The sequence below is a fragment of the Lathamus discolor genome, chromosome 18 (assembly GCF_037157495.1).
Source record: "Lathamus discolor isolate bLatDis1 chromosome 18, bLatDis1.hap1, whole genome shotgun sequence".
Classification (NCBI taxonomy): Eukaryota; Metazoa; Chordata; class Aves; order Psittaciformes; family Psittacidae; genus Lathamus; species Lathamus discolor.
Genome location: NC_088901.1, coordinates 2,340,249 through 2,352,527, shown reverse-complemented (window position 1 = coordinate 2,352,527; position 12,279 = coordinate 2,340,249).

Below are 12,279 nucleotides of genomic sequence, written 5' to 3'. Positions count from 1 at the left end.
GCCAGTGTTTGCTTAACTGCTGGGTTTTCTCCAGTGGTGCTGTAGAGCTTCCACATACAGTGAGACAACTTCACCTATCTTTGGCTGAAAGCAGTAGTGTGTCCCAGCATACTGACATAACTGTGTCTAATTAATCTGGCTGTTGGGAAAGAAGAAATTTTGTGTTACTTTCTCTGCATGTTGATATTTGAATGTTCATCTAACAAAATGCTACATTTTTTGCACTTCCAAATGCAGAAAAAATATTTGGAAAGACTTTGTAATTTAACTTCAGTCATGTGGTGTTATCCCATCAGATTGGCAATATTACAGCAGAAATCTGGGTGGGTTTGGACAGAGATTGTAATCTGTAGTTTCTAGATTTTAATAACAGGCACAGCAAACTCATAACTGATTCATAATGTAAAACCAATAAAGTCAGCCCAAATTTAGTCTGAATTCTGTAGGGTAGGAGCACATAAGAAGATGTAACATTCTTAACATATGTACTTCATCACTTTAATTATAGATATTTGTTCTATGAGAATAATTGCAACTGCATTAAGCTTTTTTGGGTCTCATTTCTTAGCATGATGCTAGCAGCCTTCAATAGTTGGGAAGATTTAAGAATGTAATACTTCTAGGTTGTCTTGGGGTTTTTTTTGTTGCTTTTTTTTGTTAATGTGTTGGTTATGTCTGAGCAGTTGAATACCTTCATTTTAAAGGAATGCAGTAACATGAAGTCCTCAGAATGTTAAGCAGGCACATCTTCAACAGGTAAAGAGCGTACAAGTTGGGTTTGTTTATAATTGATCATTTCTTTCCTTAGTTTAAATGTTTGGCATGAATTTTCATTTTAAGATTGCATAATCTGTTTTTGCCTAGGACTAAATATTGTCATTGCTGGACTTTTCTTTTCTTAGTGGGTGTTGGCATCTCAAATACATGTAGGTGTGATGATACTGCGTTTATAAGGGAAGATTCTAGCTGATATTTAGTGACATGAAACAAAACATGAAGTATCACGAAACTATCAAATAAGGTTTTGTATAAATGAAAATGACTCAATTTCCAATTTCCCAAATAACAACCTCTTGGTGTCAGACATCTGTTCTACATCAGGCTCAAGTAAGAGAGGGTAATCCTCAATTGTTAAGATTTTTGTTAGTAGCACCAGAACACAGGAGCACTCTGAAGTGCCATAACAAGTCTGGAAAAGGTACCTGATGATACAAACTTTCCTCTGTTTGAAACTGCAGCTTGGTTGTTGGTTTTGGAGTACTGTAAAACCTTGAAAACCTTGATGATGAGAAAGGGTATCACTGCCTTCCTGTCTTGTTTCTGGAGCTTTTAGTATTCTTTAGCTTTCTGCAAGAGAAAGAGGTTTATCACAGAAATATGGTTAGAAGGTAGACTGAGCTGGAGAATGGCAAAGACTTTTAACCCCCAGCTGCATATCGGTATGACTATAGGTAGCATGAGATATTAATAGATGAAATCCTGTCACTTCAGACATTTGAAACAAGTCTGCATGAAGAATTCAGGAATTTGGCAGTTGTGAGACTACAATTGTTAATAGGCAAAACAAGATTTATAGTGTCTTCTAAGGCTAACCCAATGTATTTTTTAGAGGGAGTAAGTAGTTATTTGTAATTATTTGTTTTTATTAATAGAGCAATCACAAATCTATAAAGTTAGAAGTAGTGAAGAGCGATATCAACCCCTCAAGAGCACAGATTAGAGCTGCAAACTCTTGATATAGGCTGTAAAAGGGGATGTCTTGTTCTCTGGCACAAACCATCCTTTGTGTAATGTTTTTGGTGTTGCCATCAGGTGGTAATTATACAATCTGTATTTTTAAAAGCTAAAAAATTCTGATTTATATTTTTTTTATATTAAATTCTCTTCATGGGAATCTCATAACCACAGTGTCAAAGAATAAATGAACACTAAGTGGGACTGTAAAATAACTTCATTGTCAGTATTGAATTTAAGCATAATGGCAGCATTCCAGCAAGCCAAGTGTTCTGGATAGCAAATGGAAAAGAGACTCAGCTTTATTCCTTTTTTGCTTCATTTGTATTAGTTTCTTAATATCTCAGTCAGTAAACATGCCACATTTCCTACTTATATGCTCAAGAAAAGCAGCCACTCAGTTTGCCAGGGAACGTTACCCTTCCAGTTCTGGAAAACAGTCCTTGACAGTCTCTCTGCTTCTCTTCCCAGTCACTACTTAGAATTCCCTGGTTAATTTATATTACTATAAAAAAATCAAGTTCAACACCCGAAGTTATTGCAGTTATTCCAAAGTCTTATATGAAAAAGCTCTTATGCAGTGTAATGGTGTAATATTGGAAAACTAAAGGAAATCTGTTGTCTGTATTTTAAGGGAGAATCACATTACTCTTCCATTAAACAAAAGCTATGTTGATTTTCCAGAATGTTACGTTTTTGACTGTCAGTGGTCAGGTTGTGTGTCTTCTTGCGTTTCAAATCTTCCCTTGATTCACAATTAGAATTAAAGATCTGGAAAGAACAAGGCTAGCTGAGAGGTGTCTCGATCAAGATGAGAGACAGAGACTACAACTTGGAGTCTGAAGCTTTGGGCTTTTTGGACACATTCTTTCAGTCTGAGGCTTCATTTGCAAAGTTCAGTGTCCGTGCCTGTTAGCAGGAAAGTCAAGTCTTGTTGAGTGTTTGCTAGCACAGCAGGAGGGACATCATCTGTCTTTGAGTGGGGCTGCTGTCGTTTCAGCTGACATGTACAAGAAGCAGCATGCCTTGCAGAAATAAGTGTGTGATAACTATACAGTGAACAAAATATTCTGAAGGCATTAGGAAACAGAACATATCTCACTGTGTTATGCTTCATCTTCACGATTCAAAATGACACATTTTTAGAAGTTCAACAGTCATAACAGAATACATGTGTCTGGCCCTGTGAACGTGACCCTTTAAAAACCTTTCAGTTTTATGGACTGCTTTGCAAAACAGACCTCTGGAGAGATGGTTTTCAGGGAGAGGGGGGGGAAAACTCTAACCTGCTGAAGTGTGATTAGAAAGAAGCTCCCCCCAGCGCTGTAGTTAACTGACAAGTTAATGAATGAAGATGTATCAGCTGAGATCATCTCTTTTTCTATCTTCATGATTTTCTTTCTTTGTTCAGGCCATCCCTTCTAGTGTGTGCTACCTCAGCATTGCTATTTCTGGGTTGATGTCCTCACCAACAAGATGTGCCTAGCTGTAATGGTTGTCTCAGCAGCAGCAGCCTGCTGTGAAGCTGTTCTTCAGTTGCTGGCCATTGACTCAGTAATGTTCATTTCCTCAGTGCTACTCTTCCCTCAGAGTGTTATGACTTCCCATTATAGAATAATTAACCCTTTTGACCAGTATACTGAGATCACCTCAAGTGCTACACAGAAGCCCTGCAGGGATGTGGGAAAACAGATGCTACCAGTACTTTATTGTTTAATTATGATTACACATGTTTTTGCACTCAGGAGACTTGTCTGTCTTGGCAGTACATTTCCCACCCATTTAGTCAACAGAACATGAAATAACATCTCTGTGTTGCTTTTGCAATGCAATACTGGGTTACCTCCCAGTAGAAGAAAGAGATAACTTAGTGGCATATTACTTTTGCAGAAATCTCTCTGGCTTAAACCATGACACACTTGTATGGACACTACATTAGGTCTTTATGCTTCGAAGAGAAAGTCTCGGCTACTGAGCTTTCAGTTGTGGTTGTGCAATTTATCTGGAAGTGAAACAGATAATACACAATATGTCATTAAGTTTTGCCTAAGAGATGTTAAAAGTAAATTCAGGAATTCAGCAGTATCCCAGCAGTTAGTGCTTTTGCTTATCTTGTTGATAGCTGGAGAATGGATGGTGGTTAAATAGTTCTAGGGACAGATGCTGCAGTCTGCAGGTATTCTTAATTTATTTTTTATTATATCCTTATTGTTATAAATAATTTCTGATGATTTTTGGCAACTCTCAACAATAAAATTGTTTCTGACCCAAGGTAGATTTTCTTCAAATGCTTTTGTTTGAGAAAAGTGTGTGTTTGTATAATAAAATCAATTGTGAAATCTGTAGCCTCTATCTAAGGAAGGGAAATAAAGAGCACTTCCAGACTAATGTTTTTTATTTGATGAGGATGAGAGTAAAAACAGAAGCATTTATTTATCCAGACAGTTGAATAAGGAATGCCTATTAAAATCCCTTACGTGTTCAGGTGGGACATGGGAGATTTTTCTTTGAGATGAAAGGCCTGGAGCTTGCACCAAAGCTGCTCCAATCGAAAATGAAGCTTCACATGAATCACATCAAAGACCCCTCTGCTATTGTCAGCTGCTCTGTGCAGGGGAAGTTTGGCGCATTAGAGGCAGGAGAAGCTCTTTACATAAGCCCAGCCCGATTTATAGCCTACAGTGGCTGCCATGTTTATACCACCTTGAGCTTTCCTGCCACAGGAGAGCACTTCGGCTATCATGTGATAGCTCCTTTGAAGGTGTGTTTCTTGCAAAAGGTTGCCTGTGATTGTCCTTGTTCACTTCCCAGTCACTTTTCTTCTCTAATTAGGTGTTTACAGATAGAGCACCATTTAATAAGTTGAGATGTAAACCAACATAATTCTGTCTGCAAAATTAGCTTCACAGCCGGGTTGATTAAGCTGTACTGTGTTAGAAGCATTGTACTACATTAGGAAATCCTTGCTCTTGGGGGACTTTCAGACTTTTGATCATTAGGCCAATGTTTGTCTAACTGCTGGTGATGTTTTTATAGGAACTGTGTGAAAGTAATTGTGGTGTAATTATGATAGAACCTGTTGTTAGTGTGAGGGATTCTGAGGGCAGAATGTTTATACATGAAAAATATTCCTGGTCTGGGAAATACAAATCTAAATTGCATCTTATGGTGTTGGTTTTGGTCATTGTTGTGTTTCTGGTTGGTTTTGTCCCTTAAACTCTCCAGGGTCTAGCTGTCAAAGGGAAGTGCATGGCTCCATTGTTCTTCATTAGTGTAGCAATGCAGGCTAGAAATCTGGAGCCAGCCAAAATTGTTCTGCATGGTCTTCACAATAAGTTGTCAGATCTGAAAGCTCAAGTACTATGGCAGCATATAAATAAGTACTTAATTCTATGTGAGTACCTAAAATACAAATCTTAGTGTCCAGAAAACATCATGCACATGAGAAGTAATTGTGTTCGCATGGATTGTTTCCCAGATCTTTGAGTCTGCTGTTGTTGCTCTTGTTGCTCATGTGTGGTCATTTTGATAGGCTTTATGAAGAACTGAAATCTGATCGATTTGGAATGAATTTCTTTTCTATGTTGTTGATTTGTACCATCAACAGTAATGTTCCCAAGAGAATTGCTTAGTTATGTGAACTAACCACTTGTTAACAAGCTCACAATCCTCTTGAAGATACAAGTATCCCCATTCTGTCATTTATAACGGACAAGCCTTGTGTTGTGTGGCAGGTCAGTTTCCTGATGTGTTGGTTGAACCTCTGTAATATCTGGGTGTCAGGCTTCTATTTTAAGAACTAGTTTTAGCTGTGGATTTGATGAGGTTCCTGCCTGCTGAAGCTGCTGACCTTGCACAAGCAAGATCTCTTTCTGTCTGGTAACTGGAGCTTGTATCTGGCATTTTAATGAGAAACACGGTGTCCACGGTGGTGGCTGGAGCCTGCTGACGGCAACCTTTTGGCAACCTTTTGTCTCTCACCATCCTGTTCGAAGCCTGTTGGAAGAGCAGCTTCCTAATTTATTTTTTCCACCATTTTCTTTGAATTCTTTCCTGGTTTGCAGAATCTGCAGTTGCTTTTGCAATTAAAGTGATAGACGCAGTAAAAATGCAAACCCTAACTTTGCTGTAAACTGCATACTTTGGTTATCATTTGTCAATCCCACTTAACTTGATCAGAATTTCAAATAGGAAGGCCATGGGCCTATTAGGTAGATTGAGCTGATTTTGGGGTGAGAGTGGAGAGAGGGGGTGTTGAAGGGACTCTTTGGCTGGACCAAATAACTGATGCTCATTAGCTTCATTGAAACTTTTTCTCTTTAAGGCCACTCAACTGCAATATGACCTGCAGGTTTCAAGTTGACTATAGTTTGTTCATAATTACAAAGCTATCTTATAGTATCACAGCCTGCCACTTGCCTTTTCATACTTGAAACTCCCTAAGAAAGAATTTAAATATTTGAAATATTCTGTACTCTACTTCCAGATTTCTGCTTTTACTGTATAGATATTGTAGTTCTGGTTTACTGGCTTGAAACCCAGAGTAGGAGGCTTTTACGAATGTAAAAAAGAACTCTTTTTATCAGCCCTTTTAAGAAAGAAGAGCCATGAGGTGCCTGCGTATGGTTCCTGTTTCATTTGCAGGGTGTTGGCCCTGCTTCATTCAGTGTAAACTGTAATGCAAAGGTCGTGGAGATTAAATAACACATTTAAAAATGATAATGGTGCAGATAAGATAATGGGGCTATGTCACATTGTTAAAATCTAAAATTTGTTACTAATGAATGAATCAAGAACTGTGTTAGTTAGAAGATAGAGGTCTGTGACCTGCCTTTGACTTGATTAACTGAGAGTTAGGTGGTAATTTCCAAATTGATGGGACTGGTGTTTAATTTCTTCCAATGCTTTGTTTATAATGAACCTGTAACTCTTGGAATGGCCATTTTAATCAGCCCAATCTGAAAATCTACTGTACTTTTCCAACCAGCATTTCAAATGTTGGTACTTGTGCTGTAAGAAAATACCTGTTTGAGTTTGGCACTTGTGGACCTACTTGTAATGTTGTTGAATTTGCTGATGTTGCCAATTGAATTTGAATTACAAGTTGAATTTGCCAACTTGTAATGTTGGAGACTTTGCTGATACCAGAATGAAGCAGCAAGGCCAGGAAAAAACATTCTAAGATTAAATTCAGAGGGCTTAGTATTGGCAGGCAGGAGATTCATAAGTGATGTTCACAAAAGCATTGCCTGCCATGTTGGCTGCTTTCTAATGACAACCAAACTTTCTGAATATGACAGAAGCAATTCATTAGAAATGAGTAAGCAGTGATAACATGTGAGATGTGTATATAGAACTCTTATTTTCCAACTATGTAGGTGTGAACAGTTGGATTCAGTTCTCTGAATGCCAACTGCTGGTGGAGTTTTAGGTACGGCCACCAGCAGCTAACTCTCCAGAAGGATATGGCTCTCCTCTGCCTGTATTATGTTTGCAAATTGTGTGGTTACCCAAGGAGTTTGTTGCATTTCTAAGTACATTCTAAGATACACTTCCGTGTTTACATGCTTGGGGTGGTTGTGGAGGAGCAACGTGGCAGTTTGGAGTTGGGTGCCCCTGTGCTTCTTATTTCAGATTGGTCACATCATCTTGCATGATGCTTTTCTGTATTGAGAGCCTCCATCAGTGGGAAGCTGAGAGGTGCCACTGGACCAGTTTCATGCTGTGATTCAGTAAAGGGGTTTCATATGCATTATGTGAGCTTGTGGCATTTAGGCCCTCCTCACCTTCCTCATAAGAATGCATTGACTGAAACATGTTTGCCCTTATGGTTCTCCTGGAGGAGCCATCGCCTCACCTCTGCTCTATCTTCAGTCACCCCTCTTTGGCTGTGAGGAAAGTTGTTAAAAAGAATGTTTCTCCCTGTGCTGTTACAACCCACTTAGTGACAGGAGAAATGTCACTCATGATGATTAACATTTTAAAGCAGTAAATCTTGAAGGTCAGTCTGAAACAGAGGACAGGGAATGCTCATGGCTTTCCTTTCCTGCCTGCCTCCCATGAGGAAATGGACTGCATGAAAGTCGTGTTGGCAGGGTAATAACAACCCCTTGTTTTTCCATTGTTTTATATCAATAAAAAGAGTAGAAATTATTTTAGACACACTTCATGTAAATAGAAAATAAATAACTGTATGTCTTATAGAAATTGTGATACTTTGACATATTCCTGTGTTCTCAGGAAACAGCAGCTGCTTAAACCAGTACACCTTCCTCTAACAGTGTCAAATTACTCTGTAGAACTCCTTAATTGGACTGTTGAAATGATTCAGTAAACAAAGAAAACAGGAACAGGGGATTTTTTAGTAGCAAAAGATGCCCCTTCTACAAACCCACCCTATCACAGGACTCCTCCCTCACTCTCCACTCCTCCTGGTTTCTTCCTAAGTGCATTCTGATGCCAAGTTGAAACATAAAATAGGTAGAATCAAGCAGCCACCAACGGCTATTTATATGCTAATATATATCCCCCAAGCTGAAGTAGGCACCTAAAGCCTATTGCTGCTACTAATGATGGCTATGCTTTAACCTCTGTGGAAAAAAAGGAAAGTATTTTTCTGTAAGAAAACAACTCAGTTTCTTTAAGATGAAATGTAATTATCTATTATCAGATGTCCTTTAAAATTGGAAGGCCTATTTAAGCTGCTAAAAATATTGAAGCCCTAATTCCACCATAATAGCTTTTTAATTTCAGCAAATCACAGCTCTATTGTTACAGGACACTTTGCTGGAGGAATGAGGTAAGAGGTCCAGCTTAGCTTTTTCAAGAAACATTTCCCTTTCTTTTAGACATTCAATTAAATCTTTGCAATCATCTAACCTTCTGTGACACAAATTTTCACTTACTGAGAAAACAATGGCCATTAGCATCTAAAAGAATTTGTTTTAAAAAGTAGTTAAAGTTTAATTGCTTCACTTATTCTCATCAGAATATTTCGTGGTTGTTGGCTTCATCATTTACTGTTGAAAGCTGGAATTAAATTCATTTCTGTCTTCCATTAAGAATACTGACTTGAATTGCTGGAAAAGTTGGTGTAAACTCTTGCTGTAACTGGGTCTGAATTGATGCTGATGATCATGTCAGTGGCAGATGAAGGGTCACAGTTCTCTGTCACCAAGTAAATTCACTTTTCTCTTTAAAATTGCTTATTTATCAATACTTTACAGTTACAGTGCATATATGTGGGTGATACAATTTTATCATCCTCATTCCTGTTGATGGTTCTCTACTGTCATGAGAGTAGGTGGCTTATACAAAGCTATACTGTTGATAGGTACCTCAGAAGGCTTTTGTAAAACAGTTGAGCTTTGTTTCACCTTTGCTGCTGTATGCTGCTCCTGCTTATCTTCAGAACCCCTGTTCTACAGGATCAGATGGAAAACTTTTGTGTTCTGGCTTCATTATGGTGTCCAGTGTGATTAGAGAGATTCTTTTTTTTTCCCAGTGTTCCATGATATAGGGGTTTCTGATACTGTGGAACAGTTTTATTGGCCCTGGAGCTGAGCCTTAATGGCACTTGCATTTGAATGCCAGAACAGACACCTTTCTCTTGTATCTGAGAACACAATGATATATAAAGCTATTTCCCCACCTGTTTGTCTCAGCTGAATATTTTATGGGAGTAAGATCTTTTAACTTCAGAGAGTCTGCGCTGCTTTAGTATGGAATTCTTTCTTTAATAGGTTATTTGTTCTGAGTTTTCACTTTGTGGCTTTTCACTTTTAATCAAAATAAACTGGAAAATATTGTTTGGTTACTAGTAATGCATAATGAGATTCTAAACCTCCTGCAACATGCTTAAGAACATATTACTGTGCTTATGCAGTCAAACAAAACTCAGCTGTGTGCGATTTGTTTTCTGTACTGAGAAGTGCATTAATGAAAGCTCTTTCATTGTCAGGACTATATAGGTCATATGTAGTGCAAACACTTCTGTGTAGTTCCTGACTAATGATATTAATACTAGGAAAGGAGCAACAACAACAGAATTGTTACATTTGAGGCAAGCTTTGCTGCCTGTGGTGGAAAAGCAGCTTTGAGAATTACCTGGATGTTAAAGCTGGTGCCATTGATGAGGTGTTTCAGCTTTATTTTCATTTCAAGAATTTTAGAAGCATAGTGATGGAAGCTGAGCAGCACTAACTGCATGAGTTCTTTGTTCAGTAGGAGAGGTTTTGCTATTTGTTTTTTGTGCATTTCTGTATTCTTACCTTCCATTCACTTTTTGCTGAGCCTTTGTAGTTTCATTTGCTCCATACATAATCTTCTCCAAGTTAAACTTGAGTTTTTTAAACACTGAACTACATGGATTGTATTCAGACTGTTGAAAGACTTCAGTATCTGTCATATTGATATTAACTGAAGCAAAATGTGCTTATACAATCTCTTAATTTGTGTGGGTTTTATGGCAGTAGGAAAGATGAAGCCAAAGGCCCTGAGAGGAGTTAAGTGTGCTCCGATCAGAACTCTTTCATTATCTGGACAGTATTGTGCGTCTGTTGGGTACCAAATTAAAGGTATCTTGAAATATCTAGGTGTCTTTTGACATATCTGCATGAAAGAAGCCTACTTTTTATAGTCTACAATTGCAACTTTGCCGGCTGTCTTCTGTAAAATTGCCTCTAGAGAGTAATGGGTTTTTTATTCAACAACCTATGTTAAACTTGAAGCTGAAATCCACATCCAATCTCTAAACAGAATACAAGGGTTCCCGCTACGCAGCATGTGGAATTAGTACTGTCTTTGCAAGATATAATAAACAGGAGGCAGTGTAATACATACACAGAACAGTTATAATTCAATTAAACTCCAGTTATTGTAGCCCTGAACAGGGGAGCAGTGGCAGGCCTGGGTGGCTGTGCCTTATAGTTCTATGAAACAACCTATTTAAGGTAAATCAACTCCTACTTAAATGAATGTAATAAGCATTCACCAAGCAGCTCTACCCTGGGGGGCTCATTTATCACAGTGTAATAGAAAATTGTAATGAATAATAACATCTAGCTCTTCTGCAGGAGCTTGCATGTATTAGGGGAAATGCAAATAATGCATCCAAGTGAAAAGATGAGCATTGTAGTGTTTTGGAGTTGGTATTTTTTTGTTTTTTTCCTTCCTTTATCTCTCCCCACCCCTTTAAAATCTACCTGTCTGTAATGTGTGCAGAGTACATTCTCCTTACCTGGAGAGGTAAAAGTTACTTCTCCGTCATTCTATTGTATGTCTCTTTTCTCTGCAGTGTGCTATGTGATACTGGCTTAGGTACTATTTACTGAATAGGAAAGTGAAGTAGAGGAAACTGTTACTCTGTGAGGAATGTGGGCTTTGGTCTGAAACTGTAACAAATCTGCTAGAGCTCTAACCAAAATTTTGCAGTTGCTATTCCCCTTAGTGCTGATGGCTCATTATCAGTATTCTTTCTTGTGTCAGGTACCTAAACCCCCCTTTCTTTACACTTCTCTGTCAATAGAGATGACCCTGGAAGTGATCTTGATATCATTACTGATCTATGACACTAAACATTGGGAGGGTTTAAAAGGTATGTTGGAGGATCTCTGATGCTGCTGTTAACTTGCTTGTCCAGGGATCTCTGTGGAGAGATTGAAGATTCTGGGAAGCTAAGTGCTTATCTCCAGGGCTGGGTTTTTGAAGGGCTTTTGGTTTCAAATTCACACTATAACATCCCATAGTAAGTTTGGTGCAGTTTCTGCATGGCTGCAACTTCTGCTTTGTCATGAGTGTAATGGACATCCCATCACCCAAGATGTGCTAATAACATTCACATAGTTATTAGTCCATTAATGAGACCATTACAACTATTGAATAGAAGGTTATGTTTCTGAAGGAGCAGTTATCACTTGCAAGTGGCCTTTAAAGCTGAATAAGCAATTTCTGAAGTTCATAAAACACTTCTACTGGTAATACTTCAATTCTTGATGATGAATGAAAAGCATAAGCCATTAACAAGCCCTGTAAAAGCTACTGACTACAGTAATACCTTCTATAAATGGAAATAGCACTTTTTAATCAAGTATTTAAGGTTATATACTCACTAGTAAGTGCTGTTTTGTGCATTAATATTGAATCTAAATCTGTGCTGTAACGAAAGGTAAAAGTAAGAAGATAATTTCAAATGGCCAATGAAGCTATTTTCTAGGCCAAGTTATTGAAGCTAAATCAATGTTAAACTGCCTTTTAAAATTATATTTTATGTATTTTTTCCACTTTAACATAAATGGGGCCCACTGCTAACATTTTTTTAGGAGGAATTTAAAGAACAGAAGTGAAATATTAAGGAATTATTTTTATATCTTGCTCAGAGGACCAGTACTTTGAGAGGAGTTTGGAGGGTTGAAAAAAACCATCACTGTTGGGATGTGTATTTTAGTAAAAGCAACCCTCCCTGGTGCTGCAGAGTTCCTTAGTGTTATGAGTGAGTTACTATGAAATGATCTTTGTAATAAAATAGGCTTGGGATTATGTATGCAG